At 54.5% G+C, this 26373-nt stretch overlaps 1 long non-coding RNA gene across 1 annotated transcript; it reads right to left on the bottom strand.

Annotated features, from left to right (window-relative positions):
* Window positions 1-7701: 7701 nt before the first annotated feature.
* LOC142910704 (uncharacterized) lies at window positions 7702-12851 on the bottom strand. Its single transcript, XR_012933069.1, has 3 exons — window positions 12309-12851; window positions 11031-11372; window positions 7702-8406 (listed from the first exon to the last, which is right to left on the bottom strand). It is a non-coding gene; the product is annotated as an uncharacterized LOC142910704 (long non-coding RNA).
* Window positions 12852-26373: the final 13522 nt, after the last annotated feature.

Below are 26373 nucleotides of genomic sequence, written 5' to 3'. Positions count from 1 at the left end.
TGTGAATCCAGGCTCAGATGTCCTTGAATGCTGGGATGAACAGTTCCGACTTCAGCTGCATGTGTGTGCTGTGTTCACCTCCTGTTTCCATTCTTATAAAGAGTCCCAGAGGAAAACAAAAATAAATTATTGTTTTGATATAACCTCCGTGTGCAATAGTTAATAGACTTTACTGCAAACACAAACTTGACACTGTCACACACTGCCATGAGTAAACAGGTGGCGGTGTGACCAGAACCATGCCTGGCTACCTTCATCTGCTCAGCATTAATTCTTCCTCACTCCACCAAGTAATGAATCGAGGATCAATCAACATAGCCGAGGCTATCCGTGTCTCTGTCTCTCTCTCCCCGTGGTGAAGGTGTTCCCCTCCACACATTCAGAGTCAACAGCGGCACGCGCTTAGCGTCTTTGACCGATAGATACATTGACGCACGTATTGTTGGTTCTTTCAGTAAAGTCACGTAGATAGAAAATAAAAATAACAGATTAAATTTAATAAGATAAAGACCACTTGTGTTGCGATCGAAACGTCGTGGGTTTTTTTGCTTTATTTTAAAAATTTTATTTTTCATTTATTTTTATTATTTTATTTTCTATCTACGTGACTTTACCGAAAGAACCAAGAATATTAATGCCTGCAGTCACCAAAGTTTTAAGTCAAAACATTCACACACGTTGACAAAGCCTCACCTTGTGTTGTTGTGGGCAGGTCGCTTCTGATAACAAGAGCGGTATAGCAGCTCAAGCGGGCTTGGCCTGGTAACAAAAGAACGAAAATAAAAACTGCGTGAATATTTACAATAAAACAAAGTTACAAAGTGGCGAGCCGGGTGAAGACAAATTAAACTTAAGCGAGATAATGAAAGTGAATGCAATCATCTTCTTTGGTTCTTTCGGTAAAGTCACGTAGAATGATAATAAAATAATAAATTGATAAAATAAAATAACACAATATTCTCACGACGTTTCGGCCACAACACAAGCGGCCTTCATCAGGTGAAGGGGGCGAGACTGTCTGGTAGGACAGCGCTGGAGTGAAAGAGCCACGTTCAGATACGGCCTTTAAGCCTCAAATTTCAGCACCAGGCTTAAAGGCCGTATCTGAACGTGGCTCTTTCGTGGCTCTTTCACTCCAGCGCTGTCCTACCAGACAGTCTCGCCCCCTTCACCTGATGAAGGCCGCTTGTGTTGTGGCCGAAACGTCGTGAGAATATTATTGTGTTATTTTATTTTATCAATTTATTATTTTATTATCATTCTACGTGACTTTACCGAAAGAACCAAAGAAGATGAATCATTGCAGTCACGAAAGCTTTAAATCGAAAATTGAATGCAATCAGGCGAGGGCAGGAGGCAAGGCCCCGCGTGGCTAGGCCCCGCGTTGTAAAGTTCCAACCTGGACATCGATTCCCATGCTCGCTGCTACTCAACTGACATCCCTACGAGAGAGAGAGGCTCTACCTTGGTAAACAACAACAACCACCACCATGAGAATTTCTCACCTCGGATTTCAGTGCAAGCGTGGATCGGCAGCCTCCTGTTACCTCGTGACGTCACGCGTGTAAGCAGGTAACAAACGTCACTTCCGGGGTAAGAGACACGCCCCTCCCGTAAAGAGCGGCTCTGTAACTGAATAAATTATGTTAATGTTAACTGGCCATATGTCGAGGGATGGGGCGTGGCTGCTGAACTCGACGGCTACAACGAATACATTATGTTTATGAACCGCAGTCACTGGGCGTAGCTTTGCCCAAATAAGGATTGCCACTGGATTGATATCGGCAGTGACCCAAGCGGAAGTGACATCACGCACAAGAGCGCTGTTGACGGGGTTGGGGGAGCGTGAATACCTTGGTGACATGACGTCACTAGCGAGGTACACCTCCCGCTGGCACTTCTTGCCGATGAGGTCATGTTGAGTGGTGACGTCACAGAGCGGGGATGGAGTTTAAGTTGATTTAGCATCATTTTCCATTGCCCCCTTCCTTGGGTGCGTGAACTCAGCAACAACAACGTGGACATTGTTCTGTATACTGTGTGTGTGTGTGTACACACTGTGTGTGTACACACACACACACAGTGTGTACACACTGTGTGTGTGTGTAGTGGGGGGCAATGGCGGTGCATTGGCCAGTCATCTCAGTCAGTCGACCCTCATAGGCCAAATCGCGTCTGTAAAATAAGTGAATAGCAGTTCAGTGGGCTTTGCCTGGTAGGACGGGGATGGTTTAGTTGCGTGTGTGTGGGCGATTTATTGACCATTGTTGTACTTTGCACTACCATCACGTGTTCTACTTTGTGTTGTTTTAACGTTCTCACCCCGTGCGCCTACTGGACATCTGTGAAAAAGAGCTTCATAGCTCATCGGATTTCTCCAGTGTAAATAAACATTCTGCTTCCGAGGTGCTCGCTAACGGGCACTTGCCCCAACAGTCTGTTAAAGATTACCACGGGGGGGATCTGTGTCTTTTGTTGGCCGGGCTAACGCTACGTTAATTCCCGATGCTTCAGAGACATTGCACACGAGGTTTCTTTGCTAGTGGGAGTCATCAAGTGAGTACCTTTCAGTCAAGCGTCTCAGCCGTGCCACTGCAAACTGCAAGGGAGGTCCCCCCCCCCCCCCCACAAGACTTGTAGGGTTCGTGTCGCTGTGTTGAAGGCCAGGAGCGTAGACGTGGGTTCAGTTTAGTTTATTTTGGTATAGCCCTGTGAGCCATCCGGCTCTTGAATCGGGTGCAACCACAACAAACACAAAAACAAAAATAAGAACCCAAAAAACCATCTTATTACAATGGGGGAATTGTAATAAAAAATAATTGACATTTATAATGCGCAATTCGTCCAGGGATCACGCTACAACAATGGATTCTACGGCATGTAATTGCTCGTTATTTGGTGCTACTGCATTGGCAGTGTGGTAGTGACACAATCGTGTGACGTGTTGCTTTCTTGTTAATGGCTCGACACGGGGCTGCAACGTGACTGTGCTGGACGTGTCACGTGACGGCAACACAATCGCGTATCCGTGACGGCCCGTGTGTTCCAATGACACGCGTGCCTTGTTAGACTGATGGCCTTAATCTTAGTTTTCTTGTTGTTGTTGTTGTTTGACTTGCATCCCACTGGGATTAAAGCACACAGCGTTGGTGGTGTACGGTGCTATCTCAGGAATATTTTGATGTTTTTTTTTTCCTGGATTTTCTGTTTGCACAGTCACACAAAGTCACTTTAAGATGTTTTCTTGTTCATGTTTTGGTTTTTTGTTTGTTGCGGTTGCACCCGATTCAAGAGCCAAATGGCTCACAGGGCTACACCAAAATAAATGAAACTTAAACAAACCAGGAGAGAATGTCACGTGATTATGTCTTTGACGACCCAACGGGGGCGGTGACGCGACCACTTGCACCCTGCCATCCCCCACAGCCACCCCACCCTCCCGTCGTGCTACACAATCTTCCCGTCCTGACAGGGCCTCCAGCCAATTCCTTCTTGACCTTTAAGCTCGGCGGGTGGCGATCGTGGCAGGGGCGGAGCCAGGATTTTCAGCCCGGGGTGACATTCAACAAATGTTAATTTCAAGAATGATTTAGAGAGAGTCGGGCTGTTGAACCGGACGCCATCGGTTGGCGACACGCTCTGACATTGCAGTTGCACGGAGTTCGCCAGACCGAGTGTCGTGCACTTACACGCAGAATGTCACCCCCCCTGTCAGCCCCTGGCTCCACCTCTGGATCGTGGTATATGCAAATCCTGGCCATGCGCACAAGACACCGGGGTCAGCCCTTACCATAGCCACCGCGTCTCCCCCGCCTGCAGGCCCAGACTTGATTGGCCGGTGGGACGTGCTGCTGGGTGGGCGGCGAATCTCAAGGCCCGCGCGGCACACGGAAGGGTGGCGTGGCCAACTCCATTCCCGGTTGCCGCCTTTGTCTCCCCAAGCCGAGTAGACCCAGGGGAGACCCAGGACCGGGACGAACAGAATCCCTCACTCGTGTTAGCCGTAGCCGGGAATGGAACTGGGGTCGCTGGGGTATATCGTGCTGTTGTCTCGCTACTGCACCCACCACTCCCCCCATAATAGATACACACAAGTATCCCTTGTACAGCATTAACAGACTCTAGGGGGAAGTGCCGTTATCGAGTGGCGCCGATGAAGGCCGGCACATCACACGAGGGGGTGGGTGGCCAGCACCACGCCCGGCCGCCTTTGTCTCCCGAGTGGTAATATACCCCTGCATACACACACACAACAACAACCTCGTTGGACATGTTTGTTTTGTTGTAGTACTGATGGCCTTAATCTAAGTTTTTGTGGTCGTTGTTGTTGTGGTTGTTGTTTGACTTGCATCCCACTGGGATTTTTTGCACACAGCCTTGGTGGTGTACGGTGCTATCTCAGGAATATTTTTGCTGTTTTTTTTTTCCATGGATTTTCTGTTTTGCACAGTCAACACAAAGTCACTGTAAGATGTTTTTATTGTTCGTGTTTTAGTTTTTTTGTTTGTTGTGGTTGCACTCCGATTCAAGAGCCGGATGGCTCACAGGACTACACTCTTTGGTTCTATTCGGTAAAGTCACCACGTAGGTAAAAAATAAAACAACAAAAATCACGACGTTTCGGCCACAACACAAGCGGCCTTCATCAGGTGTGGCCGAAACGTCGTGATTTTTGTTGTTTTATTTTTTTACCTACGTGACTTTACCGAATAGAACCAAAGAGTATGGATCCTCGCAGTCACGAAAGCTTCAAATCTAGAATTCACAGGGCTATACCAAAATAAACTGAAATTGAATAAAACTGAACTGATGACGACCGTTTGTGTTACGGTCGAAACGTCGTGAGAATTTTTATAGTTTTATATATATTTTATTATTTTATTGTTTCCCTTCAACGTGACTTTACCGAAAGAGCTAAGAATATGAACTGAACCTACTATTGAAGGCACCGCTTTGTCTGATGCCCAATTCGTGTTCGCCCCCTGGCGGACTGAATGTGAAACCACTGGCAGGCAGTCGGTGCGCCCTCTCACACCTAAGTGGAAATTCCACACTCGCGCGGCAGGGACGAGTGTTTCAAAAAGGACAAACGCCGTTGACCTCTCACCAAGTCGTTTTTTTTGTATCGACGCCGCGGAGACGACGCGCCGAGGCGATCGTTGACCGCGACGATTGAACCGTCCACGTGACGATCGCGACGCAGTCCCCGTGTCAATCGCTGATGTATCAATTCTGGTGCGCATCGGCCTGGTGGTGTTCTGATGCGGTTGTCGATGAAACAGGTGTCTTCCGAGGAACGCCAAAGCCAGGGAGGTTGCCGTGTTTTGGGGTTTTTGAACGAGTTTTTTTTATTCTGGACGTCCGCGCTAATAATGGTTGTGATGGGTTTTTTTTTCCTGCATGCCGCTCGTCCGGCCCGCGTGAAGCCTGGAAGAGTTTCGATTTAAAGCTTTCGTGACTGCAAGGATTCATCTTCTTTGGTTCTTTCGGTAAAGTCACCACGTAGAATGAGAATAAAATAATAAAATAACACAATGTTCATTGAAGCTCTGTCGTGCCGACAGGTATGTTCCTTTCACCTGAAGAAGGCCACTTGTGTTGTGGCCGAAACGTCGTGAGAATTTTATTGTGTTATTTTATTATTTTATTCTCATCCTACGTGGTGACTTTACCGAAAGAACCAAAGAAGATGAATCCTTGCAGTCACGAAAGCTTCAAATAAAAAAATCGAGCTCAGTTAATTTCGTCGCACCGCAAATCGACGGTGTGCTGTAGTGTCTCCATCGTTACAATTCGCCGTGCGCCTGCAACCGTAATGATTTGCTATTATGGACCCGTATCCCATGGGTGGGTGTCGCATCCTTTCAAATACTCTCCCCTTAGTTGAATTCTGTTATGGAATGTTGGTCGATGGTTGGTTGAGGATAGTGATGGAATGACAGCCAAGGAATGGAATGCGGCCAATAGGATGCCCATCGAGACGACGGGATGATATCAGCTGATGAGTATCACCTGCAGGTACTGGGTGGATTAATACTTTTCGGGATCTCGGGAGATGGTGAGAGCTTTTTGAGAACCTCATCCAGCAGTGGATTGACCATGGATTCTGATGGTGATGGCACTGGACCACTCAGCAACTGTCGGTACAAGGCACAATCAATGTTGAAGGCCTCTTTTTATCTGTTTCACAAAGCCAAGATAATATAACACGTCTGTTCCATTTTTTTATTTAAAGCTTTCGTGACTGCAGGGATTCATATTCTTGGTTCTTTCGGTAAAGTCACCACCACGTAGAAGGGAAACAATAAAATAAAAAAAATAATAAACAATAAAATTCTCACAACGTTTCGACTGCAACACAAGCAATCATCATCAGGTGTGAAAACCACAGCAAGAAAATATGAAAAAAAATATTGCTGTGGTTTTCACACCTGATGATGATTGCTTCTTGTGTTGCAGTCGAAACGTCGTGAGAATTTTATTGTTTTATATTTCTATTATTTTATTGTTTCCCTTCTACGAGGTGACTTTACCGAAAAAACCAAGAATACTCATCTGTTCCAGTTATCGACGTCACTGATGATTTGAGATTAGAATGTATATGCTCTGAACCCTCAGCCCTGTTCACAAAAATGTAATGCTGCTTTGGTTAATTCACGAGAACCAGACAGGAGTTAATTAAGGGTAGACACTCGGATAGTAATACAAAAATGGTTATGACAAGAATGTTTATTAACTCAATTATAATTGCCCAAACGTCGAAGCAGTGAAATGGTTGTGGTGGCTTTTGAATAGTGAAAAACTCCTTTTAAAAACGGTTTTATTTTAAAGTGCACTAAAAAGTAAAGAACCCGATTGGATAACGGGAAGTGGACGACATCTTGAGTACAAGATTTGACCACGACATCAAACAGAGGAATGAAGTTTAATAACTTTTTTGTCACAACTTCGTCCAACTGACCGTCGAGAAGTAGGTCAATGATGCGGCGCCTGCTCACACATCAACGCTTACTTGAATTAATTGGTTATTTTATAAATCAATCTTCAATGTACAAATTTTGTTTGTGTGGAGTGAGGGTGCCCGTAACTCGTTCACACGGAGCAGGCGAGGCGATTCCACAGTTTAGGGACCGCGGCGTTTTTGACCTACACACAAATATATATGAATAATAAGGCGTCCATACAAAATGTTAATAGTTTTAAGGGAGCCAATTAATTGATGCCGATTTTGATATAGGCATGCATTTTCACCGGATCTGAGTACCGTGTGCAAAATGTGGAATTGATTGGATGACGGGAAGTGGACGAAATTTTTATCACAACATTTGACCACGACAAACAGAGGAATCAAGTTAAGTAAAAACATTTTGAACGCGAATGAGAAATCCCCCCCCACCCTCCACCGATGACGCGCGAGCGTTGCTAGGGGCAACCCCCGGGCAGCTTTAGCGGAGCAAGGAAATACTTAAATAATGCGAAATAGCACTAAATTGTTAATTTAACAACTTTTAAAGTTTACGGATGGGAAAACGGAATGGTGCTGGCTCACCACGGGGCTTACGGCGTGGTACCCGGCTACTTTTTTTAAAAGTAAACTCCACGATTCGCGAGCAAGTGTGCGTCCACACAGAGACAGACGGACACACAGAAAAAAATGCCTTTTATAGGTAAGAAAAGAAAAAACGATGACGAGACTCAGTGTGTGAAGAACACGGGATTTATTCGGTTCACAAGTCAACGGATATAACTTCAAAACACTTTTATCGGTCATCTTTTACTCGAGACAGCGTTCCCGTGGGATTATTTCCAAGTCGACAGACGACACCTTTTTTTTACTCATCCTGGCAGACACACACACACGCCTCTGTCTGTGTGTGTGTCTGTGTCTCTGTGTGTGTGACTGTGTCTGTGAGTATGTCTGTGTGTGTCTGTTTGTGTATTTCTATGTGTGTGTCTGTGTGTGTCTATGTGTCTCTGCGTGTGTGTCTATGTGTCTCTGCGTGTGCCTGTGTCTCTGTGTGTGTCTGTGTCTCTGCGTGTGTCTATGTGTCTTGTGTGTCTGTGTCTATGTATCTCTGCGTGTCTGTCTTTGTGTGTTTGTCTATGTGTCTGTGTCTCTGTGTGTGTCTGTCTCTGCGTGTGCCTATGTGTCTCTGTGTCTATGTGTCTGCGTGTGTCTATGTGTCTGTGTGTGTGTGTCTGTGTCTATGTGTATGTGTGTCTACAGTGACACGCGGTGGCGGTAGTGGTGGCGGCCGTGTGGTGCGTGTCGAACTTCTTTCACGCCGTGCGTATCGTAAACATCGCCACAGGGGAGATTAAGGTGGCTGCGGGTGCTGGCGATGATTACTGGGCGCCCCCCTGCCCACCTACGCCGCTAAACGTCGCTCGCCAGTCTGTTCCAAGCTATGGGGTAGGGGGAGCGAGATAGAGAGGGGGGGGGTGGTGGTGGTAGACCTTTGTCTTGCGGCGTGTAAATATTGTTGCGTGCGTGCGGGGTTTGTCCATGTGGTGGCGGTAATGGTGAGTCGAGCAAAAGCGGTGAAAGTTTGTGGGGTCGCTCCGAGCTCACCCTGTCACCCATCGCTCTCGAGCTCCCTCCTAGGGGAGGATGACGAGGTTGACGAGGTTGATGATCCTCATCGTTTGTGAATGCAGAAATAAACATCAGTTTCATTCTGACCTCCGATCCTGGTCAGCAATTGAACGTCGGGAAACCCTCGCGCCGAGGGGCCCCACCAGTGGGCGTGGCCGTGCCCCACCAGTGGGCGTGGCCGTGCCCCACCAGTGGGCGTGGCCGTGCCCCACCAGTGGGCGTGGCCGTGCCCCCATCACGTGGCGTGTGTAGTGACGGCAGCTACGCTCGGAGTGGCTGGATAATGAAGCTTGAAACGCACAGCAAACCACGTGGCCTCTGATTTATTTGGTGACACGCGATGCGAGGAGGACAGGCAGCCTATACAAAGACAAAGGCACCCCCAGTAGCCTCAGCACACTTTTGTGGCAAGTTCTGTTGGGAGTAGCAATTAAGGGCAGCACTGTAGGGCACTCCGGGGTGGGGAGATAGGGGGGTGGACAGCACCACAGGCCATCAGCCAGCTGCAGAAACATTCCCCTCCTCCACTCACCCCACTCACCCAGTCACCCCTCCACTCACCCCTCCACTCACCCCACCACTCATCTCACTCACCCCTCCATTCATCTCACTCACCCAGTCACCCCATTCATCCCCCCACTCACCCCTCCACTCACCCCACTCACCCCTCCACTCATCTCACTCACCCCTCCACTCATCTCACTCACCCCTCCGCTCACCCCTCCACTCACTCCTCCACTCATCTCACTCACCCATCCACTCACCCCTCCACTCACCCCTCCACTCACCCCTCCGCTCACCCCTCCACTCATCTCACTCATCCAGTTACCCACTCACCCCTCCACTCACCCCTCCGCTCACCCCTCCGCTCACCCCTCCACTCATCTCACTCACCCCTCCACTCACCACTCTGCTCACCCCTCCGCTCACCCCTCCACTCACCCCACTCACCCCTCCACTCATCTCACTCACCCGTCCACTCACCCCTCCGCTCACCCCTCCACTCATCTCACTCACCCCTCCACTCACCCCTCCACTCATCTCACTCACCCCTCCACTCACCCCTCCACTCACCCCTCCGCTCACCCCTCCGCTCACCCCTCCACTCATCTCACTCACCCCTCCACTCACCCACTCACCCCTCCGCTCATCTCACTCACCCCTCCACTCACCCCACTCACCCCTCCACTCACCTCACTCACCCAGTCACCCACTCACCCCTCCACTTATCCCACTCACCCCTCCACTCACCCCACTCACCCCTCCACTCATCTCACTCACCCACTCACCCCTCCACTCACCCCACCACTCACCCCTCCACTCATCTCACTCACTCACCCCTCCACTCACCCCACTCACCCCTCCATTCATCTCACTCACCCAATCACCCACTCACCCCTCCACTCACCCCTCCACTCACCCCACCACTCATCTCACTCACCCCTCCATTCATCTCACTCACCCAGTCACCCCATTCACCCCCCCCACTCACCCCTCCACTCACCCCACTCACCCCTCCACTCATCTCACTCACCCCTCCACTCACCCCTCCACTCATCTCACTCACCCCTCCGCTCACCCCTCCACTCACTCCTCCACTCATCTCACTCACCCATCCACTCACCCCTCCACTCACCCCTCCACTCACCCCTCCGCTCACCCCTCCACTCATCTCACTCATCCAGTTACCCACTCACCCCTCCACTCACCCCTCCGCTCACCCCTCCGCTCACCCCTCCACTCATCTCACTCACCCCTCCACTCACCACTCCGCTCACCCCTCCACTCACCCCACTCACCCCTCCACTCATCTCACTCACCCGTCCACTCACCCCTCCGCTCACCCCTCCGCTCACCCCTCCACTCATCTCACTCACCCCTCCACTCACCCCTCCACTCATCTCACTCACCCCTCCACTCACCCCTCCGCTCACCCCTCCGCTCACCCCTCCACTCATCTCACTCACCCCTCCACTCACCCACTCACCCCTCCGCTCATCTCACTCACCCCTCCACTCACCCCACTCACCCCTCCACTCATCTCACTCACCCAGTCACCCACTCACCCCTCCACTTATCCCACTCACCCCTCCACTCACCCCACTCACCCCTCCACTCATCTCACTCACCCACTCACCCCTCCACTCACCCCACCACTCACCCCTCCACTCATCTCACTCACTCACCCCTCCACTCACCCCACTCACCCCTCCATTCATCTCACTCACCCAGTCACCCACTCACCCCTCCACTCACCCCACTCACCCCTCCACTCACCCCACTCACCCCTCCACTCATCTCACTCACCCACTCACCCCTCCGCTCACCCCTCCGCTCACCCCTCCACTCATCTCACTCACCCCTCCGCTCACCCCTCCGCTCACCCCTCCACTCTCCCCTCCGCTCACCCCACCACTCATCTCACTCCGCTCACCGCCCAGCCCCCCAGTAGCCCGAGCTGCTGCTGCTGCTGGGGGGCGTTGTCCCCCAGCGCCGCGTTGGCCCTCAGCAGGAACCTCGTGCGGTGACGCCGCCTCTCCCCCCCCCCTCCCCTGCCAGCAGCGCCCTCCTGCACCACCACCTCGTCCGCCTCCTCCTCCTCCGCGTAGGCCGCTGCCAGCAGCAGCTCCGCAATGCCTCCCACCGTGTCGCCGTCCCTCAGGGCCCTCCCCGGGGGGGTCGCCCCCCCCCCCCACCGCCCCCCCCGCCGCGTGGATCCGCGCCGAGCGGCGCACCGGCGTCACGAACCGCGGCCGCAAGGGGGGGGCCGCCGGCGCTGCGGTGGAAGGGGGGGCCGTGATGTTAGGGGGGGCAGCCAGGGTGGTGGTGGTGGTGCAGGAGATGTGGGCGGCTGGGGTGGTGGTGGTGGTGCAGGAGATGTGGGCGACTGGGGTGGTGGTGGTGCAGGTGTGGGCGGCTGGGGTGGTGGTGGTGGTGCAGGAGGTGTGGGCGACTGGGGTGGTGGTGGTGCAGGTGTGGGCGGCTGGGGTGGTGGTGGTGGTGCAGGAGGTGTGGGCGGCTGGGGTGGTGGTGGTGCAGGAGATGTGGGCGGCTGGGGTGGTGGTGCAGGAGGTGTGGGCGGCTGGGGTGGTGGTGGTGCAGGAGGTGTGGGCAGCTGGGGTGGTGGTGGTGCAGGTGTGGGCAGCTGGGGTGGTGGTGCAGGAGATGTGGGCGGCTGGGGTGGTGGTGGTGGTGCAGGTGTGGGCGGCTGGGGTGGTGGTGCAGGAGATGTGGGCGGCTGGGGTGGTGGTGGTGCAGGAGGTGTGGGCGGCTGGGGTGGTGGTGCAGGAGGTGTGGGCAGCTGGGGTGGTGGTAGTGCAGGAGGTGTGGGCAGCTGGGGTGGTGGTGGTGGTGGTGCAGGTGTGGGCGGCTGGGGTGGTGGTGCAGGAGATGTGGGCGGCTGGGGTGGTGGTGGTGGTGGTGCAGGTGTGGGCGGCTGGGGTGGTGGTGCAGGAGATGTGGGCGGCTGGGGTGGTGGTGGTGCAGGAGGTGTGGGCGGCTGGGGTGGTGGTGGTGCAGGAGGTGTGGGCGGCTGGGGTGGTGGTGGTGCAGGAGGTGTGGGCGGCTGCAGTCACGAAAACTTTAAATAAAAAATGTTCGACTTTAAATTAAAAAAAATTTCGACTAAATTAAATTAAAAACTTAAAACATTTTTCGACTTAAATAAATTAAAACAAATTTTAAAAAAATTCGCCCTCAAAAGCACTCAAACCTTGGGCAGCTGAGGCGCGCGAGTTCTCTTTGTCCATCGTAGACATCGCCGGAGAAGTTGTTGTTGTTGTGCTGTTGTTTAGTCGTCGTTGTATAGCTGTTGTATAGTCGTTGTTGTGCTGTTGTATAGTCGTCGTTGTATAGCTGTTGTATAGTCGTTGTTGTGCTGTTGTTTAGTCGTCGTTGTATAGCTGTTGTATAGTCGTTGTTGTATAGCTGTAGTATAGTCGTTGTTGTATAGCTGTTGTATAGTCGTTGTTGTGCTGTTTAGTCGTCGTTGTATAGCTGTTGTATAGTCGTTGTTGTGCTGTTGTATAGTCGTTGTTGTGCTGTTGTTTAGTCGTCGCTGTATAGCTGTTGTATAGTCGTTGTTTATTTGTACTTTAATGTTTAAAGTCGTAAAGTTAAATGGTTAAAGTCGCAGCCTAAGTGGAGGCCTTCGAGGCGGCCATCGACAAATTCTGAAATTTCGCGACCCTTGCCCCCTGAACTCGCCTCCGATGGCTGCGGGAGGGGTGATGCTCGCCTCTGATTGGCTGTAGGCCCAAGGGAGGTGAGGGGAGGGGTGATGATGCTCGCCTTTGATTGGCTGTGGGCCGAGGAGGGAGGGGGAGTGAGGGGAAGGGGGTAATGCTCGCCTTTGATTGGTTGTGGGCCGAGAGGGGTGGTCAGGGGGAGGGGTGATGCTCGCATCTGATTGGCTGTGGGCCGAAGAGGGAGGGGAGTATTCTTATCTCTGATTGGCTGCATCTAAGCGACACAAAACTCGCCGCTGATTGGGTCTCGGGGCAGTTCGTGTTCCCGCGTTTTATTGAAACGTTCATGGACGATTCGATTCGTAGTCACGAATAAACGTTTTTCGATTCCAACACCCACCCCGCCTGCACATTGCCTCTGAATCGATTCGATTCCAACATTCACCCTCCTGTACATTGCCTCTGAATCGATTCGATTCAAACATCCACCCGCCGACACGTTGCCTCTGAATCGATACGATTCCAACACCCACTCGGCACATTGCCTTTGAATCGATTCAATTCCAACAACAGACCCAGCAGGTGCCATGGGTTGACTGCTGTGCCAGGCTACGTACAGGTCACGGGACAGACCCAGCAAGTGCCATGGGTTGACTGCTGTGCCAGGCTAGGTACAGGTCACGGGACAGACCCAGCTAGTGCCATGGGTTGACTGCTGTGCCAGGCTAGGTACAGGTCACGGGATAGACCCAGCAGGTGCCATGGGTTGACTGCTGTGCCAGGCTAGGTACAGGTCACGGGACAGACCCAGTAGGTGCCATGGGTTGACTGCTGTGCCAGGCTAGGTACAGGTCACGGGACAGACCCAGCAGGTGCCATGGGTTGACTGCTGTGCCAGGCTAGGTACAGGTCACGGGACAGACCCAGCAGGTGCCATGGGTTGACTGCTGTGCCAGGCAAGGTACAGGTCACGGGACAGACCCAGCAGGTGCCATGGGTTGACTTCTGTGCCAGGCTAGGTACAGGTCACGGGACAGACCCACAAAGTGCCATGGGTTGACTGCTGTGCCAGGCTAGGTACAGAGGCAGCGCGCCAAGAAATAGCGCGGTCTGCTTCTTGCTGTGCGGCCGAGTTGAATGCATTGGTACATATTTGTTGTCTAAAGCACAAATATTGGAATACGTACCTGTAAGATGGTGCAAATCTTTAATCGATGTATTTGTCTTGTTAACAACACGCTTGCGTAATGGATTAATATTTTGTTGGGGTATTTTTTTGTCCTCCCTCCTTTACCAGCCCAGCCAACTGACTCTCTCTCTTCCCTGATGTGGCAACTTCTCATTTATACAATTATACTTCCAAATGTGCATATATTGTCTCCCGCTTTTTCTTTTCATGTGTTCCAAATAAAGACCAATTACAGTTGGAAATAAAGGAGCGAATGAAGGAGGTGGTGAGGGAATGATGAGTAGAATGAAGAGTCTTGTGATGAGTAGTGGTGGTGGTAGTGTGAGTAGTAGTAGTGGTGGTAGTGTGAGTAGTAGTAGTGTGAGTAGTAGTAGTGGTATTAGTAGTGGTGGTGGTGGTGTGAGTAGCAGTGGTGGTGCGAGTAGTAGTAGTGGTAGTGTGAGTAGTGGTGGTGTGATTAGTAGTAGTGGTAGTGTGAGTAGTGGTGGTGTGATTAGTAGTAGTGGTGGTGGTGTGATTAGTAGTAGTGGTGGTGGTGTGATTAGTAGTAGTGGTGGTGTGATTAGTAGTAGTGGTAGTGTGAGTAGTGGTGGTGTGATTAGTAGTAGTGGTAGTGTGAGTAGTGGTGGTGTGATTAGTAGTAGTGGTGGTGGTGTGATTAGTAGTAGTGGTGGTGGTGTGAGTAGTAGTGGTAGTGTGATTAGTAGTAGTGGTGGTGGTGTGATTAGTGGTGGTGGTGTGAGTAGTAGTGGTAGTGTGATTAGTAGTAGTGGTGGTGTGATTAGTAGTAGTGATAGTGTGAGTAGTGGTGGTGTGATTAGTAGTAGTGGTGGTAGTGTAAGTAGTAGTGGTGGTGGTGTGATTAGTAGTAGTGGTGGTGGTGTGATTAGTAGTGGTGATAGTGTGAGTAGTGGTGGTAGTGTGAGTAGTGGGAGTAGTAGTGGTGTGAGTAGTAGTAGTGGTGGTAGTAGTGGTGGTACTAGTGGTAGTAGTAGTGGTGATAGTAGTGGTGGTACTAGTGGTAGTAGTGGTGGTGGTAGTGGTGGTGGTAGTAGTGGTGGTAGTAGTAGTGGTAGTAGTACTAGTAATAGTAGTGGTACTAGTGGTAGTAGTGGTAATAGTAGTGTGAGTAGTGGTGTGAGGCGGCCTGCGGTGATAGTCTACGGACTGAGAGATGGACCTGGCAACTACCAGACCCTGGCACGGAGGGTGAGGGAGGTGAGTGATGGTGGTGAGTGTGGTGAGTGTGGGGTGAGGGTGGTGAGTGTGTGGTGAGTGAGTGGTGTGTGTGCTGTGTGTGGTGAGTGTGTGGTGTGTGCTGGGTTTATGGGTCTCTGTGTGATGAGTCTATGGGTCTCTGTGTGATGAGTCTATGGGTCTCTGTGTGATGAGTCTATGGGTCTCTGTGTGATGAGTCTATGGGTCTTCGTGTGACGATTCTATGGGTCTCTGTGTGATTATTCTATGGATCTTTGTGTGATGAATCTATGGCCTCTCAAGCTAATTAACATTGGGACTCACCCCTTACCAATATGGCCTCTCCAAGCTAATTAACATTGGCACTCACCCCTTACCAAGATGGCCTCTCCAAGCTAATTAACATTGGGACTCACCACTTACCAAGATAGCCTCTACAAACTCATTAACATTGGGACTCACCCCTTACTAAGATGTCCTCTCCAAGCTAATTAACATTGGGACTCACTCAAATACCAAGATGGCCTCTACAAGCTAATTAACATTGGGACTCACCCCTTACTAAGATGGCCTCTCCAAGCTAATTAACATTGTGATTCACCAGGATGGTCTCTGCAAGGTAATTAACATTGGGACTCACCACTTACCAAGATGGCCTCTACAAACTCATTAACATTGGGACTCACCCCTTACTAAGATGGCCTCTCCAAACTAATTAACATTGTGATTCACCAGGATGGCCTCTGCAACGTAATTAACATTGGGACTCACCACTTACCAAGATGGCCTCTACAAACTCATTAACATTGGGACTCACCCCTTACCAAGATGGCCTCTCCAAGCTAATTCACATTGTGATTCACCAGGATGGCCTCTGCAAGGTAAATAACATTGGGACTCACCTCTCCAAGCTTATTCACATTGTGATTCACCAGGATGGCCTCTGCAAGGTAATTAACACTGGGACTCACTCCTTACCAAGATGGCTTCGTGACGTCATACAGCCAGCAGCGGCACCTCCCCTATTACCTAGAATTACGTCACGGCCGTCCACACATTGAGTCGGGCTTAATGACGTCACGACACTCCGAGCAATGACACCTCCCCTACTAAACATGACGTCATGACCCCTGTCAATAAACATTCAGACTTCCTCTAGTGAAGATGACGTCATGACGCCTGCCAATAAACATTGACAACTCCTCTACTAAAGATGACGTCACGACGCCCCGTAAATAAACATTGACACCAACCCTTCCGAGCGCGGATTAATGACGTCATACAATTACTGTCGACACCCCCGCCCCGCTCGAGTGTTAATGACGTCATACAATGAACATCGACAGCCCCGCCCCACCTGGAGTCGACTTCCGCGGTTTGTTCTTTGACAGCGGCCGCCTCGCTCCGCCTGGATAATTTATCTTTCATTCTTAGCGAGTCAACGGGGGAACGAAAACAGGAGGGAAGGAGGGACAGGGGAAGGAGGGAGGGAGGGAACGAAAGAAGGAGGAACGAGGGAACGGAGGGGGAAGGAGGGAGGGAACGAAAGAAGGAACGAGGGAAGGAGGGAACGAGGGAACGAAGGACGGAAGGGGAAGGAAGGAGGGAGGGGGAAGGAAACAAGGAGGAACGAGGGAAGGAATGAAATGGAGAGAACGTCAGGGGCCAGAGTGGTGGTGGTGGTGGCTGCGTTGTTGTTGTTGTTGCTTCCGTTCGTTCCTTCGCTCGCAGCAGTGGCGAGGGAAGGAGGAGGAGCGAATGAAGGAGGTGGTGAGGGAATGATGAGTAGAATGAAGAGTCTTGTGATGAGTAGTGGTGGTGGTGGTAGTGGTGGTGTGAGTAGTAGTAGTGGTAGTAGTGGTAGTACTAGTGGTGGTACTAATGTGATGCCGCCGCCACGGAGCCGATCGGCGGGTGGCCCACCTGCGATCTCGCCGCCCCCGAGCAGCGAGGCCGACGCTGCTTCCACCTCACCACCCCCCCACCGAAACACACACGTACGCATTCCCCCCACAATTAGAGCGCATGGGGAGACACCCTGGCTGACAGGTTTTCACCCAGAAGCCCTCGTAAAGGGATAATTTTCACGGTTTCCTGCGGCCAGGGAATTAGACGGTCTCCTCCGACGCTAACACACACCGTGGCGCCGTGACTTGAGTGGAAATGACATGTTCATGGCGGGGCTGCCCCGCCACCGCGGTTAGTACGCACCTCACGCACACGGGTCGGCAGGGCAGGTAGGGGGAGGGCGGAGCCTCGAGCGGCGGGAAAGTAGGGTCGCCCTCTGGTTGGATGGCCGCTGAGCAGGTAAATTTAGATGCGGACGTCGCTGAAAGCAGCGGCCCGGGGATGCTGGAATACAGGTGGGCGTACCAATTGGCGAGGGATCCCAGCGAGCTGATTGGCCAGCGAGTCGGCACTAGGTAGCCCCTTTGATGTAGAAAGAATAAAGCGGGTCAGGGCGAGGGCAAGAGCTCTCTTGCTGCTCGAGTCAACTCCCGGCCCGTCAACTCCCCAGTCCAGCCACTCGAACGTCCGTGAGACGTATCGACGTGCCGCGAGGACCAGCCGACAGTAACGACGAACCGTGAGTAAGAGTGAGAGAGAAAGAGGGAGTTGGGTCTTAGCTTAAAAAGCCTGAGAGGGTTAAGTGGAGAAGGATATGTAGAGTATAGTGCCGACTATCGAGAGATAGATTGTTCCTGCCCCGCTAATCCCGACTGACTCAGTTAAATAAGGGCTCGCTGACCCGGTGGAATAAATCGTCGGCGATCCAATAACGGACTGGTGTGGTTTTTGCGGATGTGTGGGAAGAGCGTGGGAGGGTGTGTCTGCTTGCAGTGTCGCGTATGGTTGGGGCCCGCGAGTGAATATCAGCCTAGTGTGGGTCTCGTGAGTGTGTGGAAAGAGAGTGGAAGGGTGGGTGCGCTTGCTGTTAGCGGTGGTCGCCGCGTGTGTGGAGCGGCGCCGCGTGGGGTGTGTGCGCTAAAAACCCTCGGCTGCGGACTCCCACGTTGCGAGCGGATACCCATCCCGCACGCGTGCCCATCGCTTAGCCCCTTTAAATCCATTTAATCCAATCCCCCCAATCGGCGGCGTGGGTACGAGTGGCGTCGCTTGCCCTCCGACCTCTAACCCCCTGTTACCCGCGTGTGATTGGTGCGTGGGACTGCGCGGGTGGGGAGCGTCGCGTTCGAGTGCCGGCGAAGCGCTAGCAGGTCTCAGGGGGGTCGAGGGTGATGCCTCACCGGCAGGAAACCCGGACTCGGGGGGGGGACAGCCCAGGAAGGGGAACAGGAGCGCGGCGATCCTTCCCCGCCCTGTGAGGAGCGCAGCGGCGGCAGCTCCCACACTAGTGGAGAGTCTGGGGGCGTCGGTACTTCGCGGGCAGGGTCGCAGGCAGGGGAGATCCCGGGGGCCGACGACCCCCACATAATGGTGTCAGAGGTGGTACGATCCCCCGCACCTCCAAGGGAGAGAGGCGCCCCACCCCAGGCTAAGATAAAATGCACGTTCACGGGCAAGGGGATTCCGTCATGGAAATCGTTTGCCCGCAGCATCAGAGGTGCAAAGAATTTTAATGGCTGGACGGACGCGGAGGCGTTGCAGCAGCTGGAGATGCACTTGGATGGGCGGGCAGCCGACTTTGTAGAGGCTTTGCCTGCAAGCGCACAAACCCAGTGGGGGGAATTAATGCGCCGGCTTGAACTACGCTTCGGCACGTATGATGAGGAGGAGGCGCAGGCGGCCTTAGAGGCGCGCCGCCGCCAACCCGGTGAGGATCTGCGAGATTATGCCGAGGACGTGCGCGCGCTAACCCAGATCGCGCACCCGGAGTATGAGGCGAAAATAATTGATGACCTCGCCGCCGGGAAGGTACAGCGATATTTGGTGCGTACCCCGTGGTGGAAACCAAATGTAGACGGGGCGCACCTCCCCTTCGACACCCTTGTCGAGCGCGCGCGTAAATGTGAGAAGCTCTCCGGTGAGCGCACGCAGCCCCGAGGGCGGGGACGGGAGTGCGCCGTGGCGAGCTTACTCTCCGACGAGGAGGAGCTCGCCATCGCGACAAGGGGATGGGCAAGGGAGCCCCCGAGACCCCGGGAGACAGTACCCGGATGGGATATACAGGCCAGCATCGGGGGGATGGAGCACAAAATGGGCCGAGATATGACCAAGCTGCAGTCCTCCGTTGAGACCAAGCTGCAGGCCTCCGTCGAGACCATCCAGTTCGAGATGGGGGAGCTGCGCTCCACGGTGGGGGGGCTAGCTGGGAGGGTATCCCGACTAGAAGCAGAGTCTGGGCAGCGGCGCACTGGGGGTAGAGGGAGCGGGCAGGGTGCCCACTACGGAGCCACCACCCCCCCCCCCCCCCCCCCCCGGGCATGTTATATGTGCGGCCGTCAGGGGCATCTCGTGAGAGACTGCCCTCAGATCGCCCGCGCTAGATATGCCGAAGGGTTAAACGCCAACGCCCCCCTAGAGAATGGACCACCTAGGGGTGCAATCGACGCGGTCCCAACACATATCGACGACAATGGGAATAATGGCGAGCGAGTGATCTTCACACAGGTTCCAGCGACAACGCCCGTGGACGCGGTGACTCCTGGCGACTGGCTACGGGAGCTGGTGGCAGGAATCACGGGGGCCACGTCGCTGGTGGAAGGGCAGGTCAACGGAATGTGTACCCGGATCCTGCTGGACACGGGGGTGGTGGCCTCGCTTGTGAGCGCGGCACACTGCAGCGCGATCGGGGTCGACGTGAGCCGCCTGCCGGCCCCGGATTGCGCGCTGCACACGGCGAGCGGAGCCGGGATGGGGTTGCTGGGAAGGATCTCCCTCGAGGTCCGTCTCGGAAACCAGGTGTGCACTCAGGAGTTCTACGTCTCGAGTGTGCTGTGCCACGAGTGTATCGCAGGTACCGACCTCCTGGAAAAGCTGGGGCTCAACGTGCAGCCCCGGCAGCGGTGCGCCACTGTGGAAGGCAGCGGGGAACGGATTCCATTCCTGGGACGGGAGCCGAATCGCCCCCGCTTCACACCTGTGGCCGCTACCCTGACGACGGCCGTCACCATCGGGCCGCTCGCCGAGATGCTGGTACCTGTGGCGACACCCTCCACCGACCCCGCGCACCGACCATCGGGGGAGGTAATGCTAACTCCTCACCCGGAGTTGGCAAAACGATACGGGGTTGTGGGGTCAGCCACGTTGGTAAACGCCGATGGGGGCCGATTGTTCATGCGTGTGTTTAACCCCCACGGCACCCCAGCAATACTACGACGGCGCACCACAGTAGCCACCGTGCACCCCCTACACGCGCGCCACTCCAGCGACTCGGTATTCGCACTCTGGGCGGAGGACCCCGGTCGCCCCGAGGACCAACAAGACCTGGCCTGGCGAGTCGGCCCGACTCCCCACGCCGAGGTCGTCCCCCTTCTTGACGCGGTACACGTACCTTGGGCAGATTTACCCAAGGGAGAGGCCGATCAGCTACGCGGGTTACTGCGGGAGTACGCCGACGTGTTCAGCGAACACGATTCAGACGTGGGTCGCACAGATCTCGTTAAGCACCAAATCGACACCGGGGCCGCCCGACCCATAAAACTCCCCGCGTACCGCGTGGGCGCACCCGAACGCGCCCAGATCAAAGAGGCGGTCAGGGACATGCTCCGCGATAACATAATTCAGCCCTCGGCGAGCCCCTGGTCTGCCCCGGTGGTGCTAGTAACAAAAAAGTACGGGTCAACCCGGTTTTGCGTCGATTACCGCAAACTAAACGCAGTCACCCTCGGCGACGCCTTTCCCATACCGCGCATCGACGACACCTTTGACAGCCTCGCCGGAGCGCGGTATTCTTCCACCCTCGATCTCGCGTCCGGGTACTGGCAGGTGGAGATGACGGAGGAGGATCGGCCAAAAACCGCATTCACCACCCCGATGGGACTATTCGAGTTTCGAGTACTCCCGTTCGGGCTCACCAACGCGCCCGCGACGTTCCAGCGGCTGATGGAGTTGGTGATGCGGGGCTTGCAGTGGGAGCAATGCCTGATTTACCTGGATGATGTGATCGTGTTCAGTAGATCTCTGTCTGAGCACTGGTCCAGGTTACGGGAGGTGTTCCAGCGACTGCGAGCGGCTCATCTCAAGCTCAAGCCGCGTAAGTGTTACATCGCACAGCGCGAGGTGGGGTACCTCGGACATCACATCAGCGAGGCGGGGGTGCGCACCGATCCGGACAAGGTACGCGCCGTAGTGGATTGGCCACAGCCAAGAAACCTGTCGGAGATAAGGTCATTCTTGGGGCTCGCCACCTATTACCGTCGATTTGTAAAGGGATTCAGCGAGATTGCACGCCCCCTCACCCAACTCACTTCCCCCAAGAACCCCTATCAGTGGACGGAGGCCTGCCAGACGGCCTTCACCACCCTCAAAGACCACCTCACACACACCCCCACACTGGCTTTCCCAGATTTTACCACCGACTTTATTTTGGACACCGACGCCTGCAGCAGCGGGCTGGGTGCGGTGTTGTCGCAGGTGCAGGAAGGGGTGGAACGGGTGATTGCGTACGCCAGCCGGACCCTGAGCGGGGCCGAGCTGAACTACTGTGTGACCCGTCAGGAATTGTACGCTGTGATCTTCGCGTGTAAACAGTTTCGGCCGTATTTATACGGCAGGAAATGTCGAGTGCGCACGGACCATTATGCTCTGCAGTTCCTCCTCACCTTCAAGGAACCGCGGGGGCAGATGGCCCGATGGCTGGCGCAGCTGCAGGAGTACAACCTGCAGATCGAATACCGGGCGGGGCGGACGCATGCAAACGCGGACGCATTATCACGGCGACCCGCGGTGTGTGCCGAGACGAGGGCGGAGGAGGCCTGCCCGTGCTTCACGGGGGGACGTTGCCGACAGGCAACGGACCCCCGGGAACCCGCTGAACCTAACCCCCCCCCGGCGAGAGAGAGTGCGGTATGCGCCACAGAGACCCCCACAGGTGGAGGCGCGGACCCAGTCGGCCGCCCGGCGAGCGCAGGGCCCACGACTCGGGACCCCGCGGACCACCCCGCCCCGATCGGACGGATCCAGGAGGACGTCGGCTGCGCCTTCCCGGGCCTGAGCGACGAGCAGCTGAGGCAGACCCAGCAGCGGGATCCGGATCTGGCGGCGGTGGAAGCGGCCCTGCGGGAGGGGAAAAGCACCCTACCAGGGCCCTGGAGCGGTTTGTATGCCCGGTTGTGTGTGCAGAACGGGGTGGTACGGGAGTTAACCGAGGCCGGCCAGCCGGGGTGCATCTGTGTTCCCGCCCAGGTGCGACCCCAGCTGCTACGGCTGGTACACGACCACCCGCTCGGGGGCCATGACGGGGAACGGCGCACTCGGGAGACTCTGCGTCGCCAGTATCTCTGGCCCAAATTGACGCAAGATGTGGCCGCCTGGGTACAGGGCTGCCGCGCTTGTCAGCAGTGCGGGCCGAAACCGGCACGATACCAAGTACCCCTAAGGCCGTTCCGCGTCAGTCGGACTAACCAGCTGGTCGGCATCGATCTCCAGGGGCCATTCCCACGATCCCACCGGGGCAACCGCTATATCCTCGTAGCGGTGGAATACTTCACCCGCTACCCCGTGGCGGTGGCCATCCCCGATAAAACGGCCCTGGTAGTAGCCCGGGCGTTCGTGGAGCACTATGTACTTAAGCACGGGATCCCGGAGCGAGTCCTTACCGACCAGGGTAGCGAGTTCGAGGCCGAGTTATTTCAGGCGCTGTGCCGGGAGTTCGGGATCCAGAAAGACCGAACCACGGCGTACCACCCCCAGGCGAACGGTATGGTTGAACGTATGAATCAGACTCTGGCCGGAAAGCTCAAGCGTATGGCGGCCGCAAACCAACGGGATTGGGACGAACACCTCCCCTACGCCCTGTTCGCCTACGCCACCACGGTGCACACATCGACGGGACAAACCCCGTTCCTAATGATGTTTGGTCGTGAGTCTCGTCTACCCGCAGACTTGCTGTTCGGCATTCCTCCACCCCAAACGGAGGAAGGGAGTCGCCCCGTGGAACATCTGATGGAGACCCTACGAGGGGTCCGGGACCGGGCCTACCCGCAAGGGGAGGCCGCGCATCGGCGACAGGAACAGAGCACCCGACCCCGCGTGGAGCCCCCCCTTTTCTTGACAGGTACCAAGGTGTGGCTACACATCCCTCGCGTCGGGGCCGGACAGGTAGGGAAGCTGACCACCTACTGGCGGGGCCCCTGGACCGTGGTACGGCAGATCTCTCCCTGGACGGTACTAATCCAGGGTGGAGAGAGGGGCCGAGAAACGGTGGTTAACGTCCGCCGCTTAAAACCATGGAGGGCAGCCCCGGCGGGGGAGAACCTCGCTGCCCGAGTACCGCGAAATCCCGGTGCCCCTGCGCCACCCGTGCTCGGGGGCCTCGCGCACTACATGGGCCCCGCCGTGCCCCCAGCCCCGAGGCGTCCCGGCCCCGCCAGAGGACGGCGGGGACGCCGCCCCTTAAACCCCGCTGCCGCGGAGTTTGTCCCCCAGCCCCCAGGTGCCGAGGGATCGGAGGAGCCACTGGAGTGGAGAAGGAGACCGCTGCAGGAAACCCCGAGGACGGAGCCACCTCCCCCGAGGCCAGCCACGAGATCCGGGCGGATCCCCCGGACCCCGCAGCGCTACCTCGTGGGCGCGGCCCAGGCGAGGTGCTCCAGTCAACCCGGGACGGGGACTGGCACCTCGGGGGGCTATGTGATGCCGCCGCCACGGAGCCGATCGGCGGGCGGCCCACCTGCGATCTCGCCGCTCCGAGCGGCGAGGCCGACATTGCTCCACCCCACCACCTCCCCACCCCCCCCCCCACCGGAACACACACGCACGCACTCCCCCCCACCATTAGAGCGCGTGGGGAGACACCCTGGCCGACAGGTTTTCACCCAGAAGCCCTCGTAAAGGGATAATCTTCACGGTTTCCTGCAGCCAGGGAATTGGACGGTCTCCCCCGACGCTAACACCCACCGCGGCGCCGTGACTTTGGTTGTAATTACATGGTCATGACGGGGCTGCCGAGCCACCGCGGGTAGACAGCACACACAACACACACGGGTCAGCAGGCAGGTAGGAGGGCAGAGCCACGAGCGGCGGGAAAGCAGGGTCGCCCTCTGGCTGGAGGGTCGCTGAGCAGGTAAATTTAGATGCGGACGTCGCTGAAAGCAACGGCCCGGGGGATGCTGGGATACAGATGGGCCTACCGATTGGTGGGTGATCCCAGCGAGCTGATTGGCCCGCGAGTCGGCACCAGGTAGCCCCTTTGATGTAGAAAGAATAAAGCGGGTCAGGGCGAAGGAAAAAGGTTCTCTGGCTACTCGAGTCAACCTCAGGCCCGTCAACTCCCGAGTCTAGCCGCGCGAACGTCCGTGGGACGTATCGACGCGCCGCGAGGACCAGACGGCAGTGACGACGAACCGTGAGTAAGAAAGAGAGAGGGAGTTGGGACTTAGCTTAAGAGCAAAACCGGAGAGGGTAAAGGGGAGAAGGACAGGTAGAGTGTAGTGCCGACTATCGAGAGATAGATCGGTCCTGCCCCGCTGATCCCGACTGACTCGGTTAAATAAGGGCTCGCCGACGCGGTGGAATAAATCGCCGGCGGTTACATAACGGACTGGTGTGGTTTTTGCGGAAGCGTGGGTGCGCGTGCTGTCGCGGTGGTCGTTACATAACAGACTGGTGTGGTTATTGCGGAAGCGTGGGTGCGCTTGCTGTCGCGGTGGTCGTTACATAACAGACTGGTGTGGTGGTTTTTGCGAGGGTGTGGAAAGAGAGTGGAAGCGTGGGTTCGCTTGCTGTTCTCGGTGGTCGCCGCGTGTGTGGAGCGGCGCCGCGTGGATTGTGTGCGCTACCAACCGTCGGCTGCGGACTCCCACGTTGCGAGCGGATACCCGTCTCGCACGCATGCCCATCGCATAGCCCTTTAAACCCGTTTAATCCAATCCCCCCAATCGTCGGAGTGAGCACGAACGACGTCGCTTACCCTCCGACCTTTAACCCCCCGGTTACCCGCGTGTGATTGGTGCGTGGGACTGCGCGGGCGGGGGAGCGTCGCGTTTGGGTGCCGGCGAAGCGCTAGCGGGTCCCAGGGAGGTCGAGGGTGATGCCCCACCGGCAGGAAACCCGGACTCGGGGGGGGACGGCACAGGGGGGGGAACAGGAGCGCGACGACCTTTCCCCGACCGGGGAGGAGTGCGGCGGCGGCAGCTCCCACACTAGTGGAGAGTCTGGGAGCGTCGGGACTTCGCGGACAGGGTCGCAGGCAGGGGAGGTCCCGGGGGCCGGCGACCCTAACAACTGTCAGTACACTCACCATACTTAATAACCAGGCTACAGTCTACATTATAGACTGTCAGTACACTCACCATACTTAATAACCATTACTACAGTCTACATTATAGACTGTCAGTAGACTCACCATACTCAATAACCATTACTACAGTCTACATTATAGACTGTCAGTACACTCACCATACTTAATAACCATTACTACAGTCTACATTATAGACTGTCAGTACACTCACCATACTTAATAACCATTACTACAGTCTACATTATAGACTGTCAGTACACTCACCATACTTAATAACCATTACTACAGTCTACATTATAGACTGCCAGTACACTCACCATACTTAATAACCATTACTACAGTCTACATTATAGACTGTCAGTACACTCACTCAGCTTAATAACCATTACTACAGTCTACATTATAGACTGCCAGTACACTCACCATACTTAATAACCATTACTACAGTCTACATTATAGACTGCCAGTACACTCACCATACTTAATAACCATTACTAGTCTACATTATAGACTGCCAGTACACTCACCATACTTAATAACCATTACTAGTCTACATTATAGACTGTCAGTAAACTCACCATACTTAATAACCATTACTAGTCTACATTATAGACTGTCAGTAAACTCACCATACTTAATAACCATTACTACAGTCAACATTATAGACTGTCAGTAAACTCACCATACTTAATAACCATTACTACAGTCAACATTATAGACTGTCAGTACACTCACCATACTTAATAACCAGGCTACAGTCTACATTATAGACTGTCAGTACACTCACCATACTTAATAACCATTACTACAGTCTACATTATAGACTGCCAGTACACTCACC

This window comes from Petromyzon marinus, unplaced genomic scaffold, assembly GCF_048934315.1.
Source record: "Petromyzon marinus isolate PM22_M1 ecotype Great Lakes invasive population unplaced genomic scaffold, UKy_Petmar_22M1.pri1.0 PM_G_Scaffold_15, whole genome shotgun sequence".
NCBI lineage: Eukaryota > Metazoa > Chordata > Hyperoartia > Petromyzontiformes > Petromyzontidae > Petromyzon > Petromyzon marinus.
The sequence above is the reverse complement of the archived record's forward strand: the minus strand, read 5'-3'. Positions and strand labels throughout refer to the sequence as shown.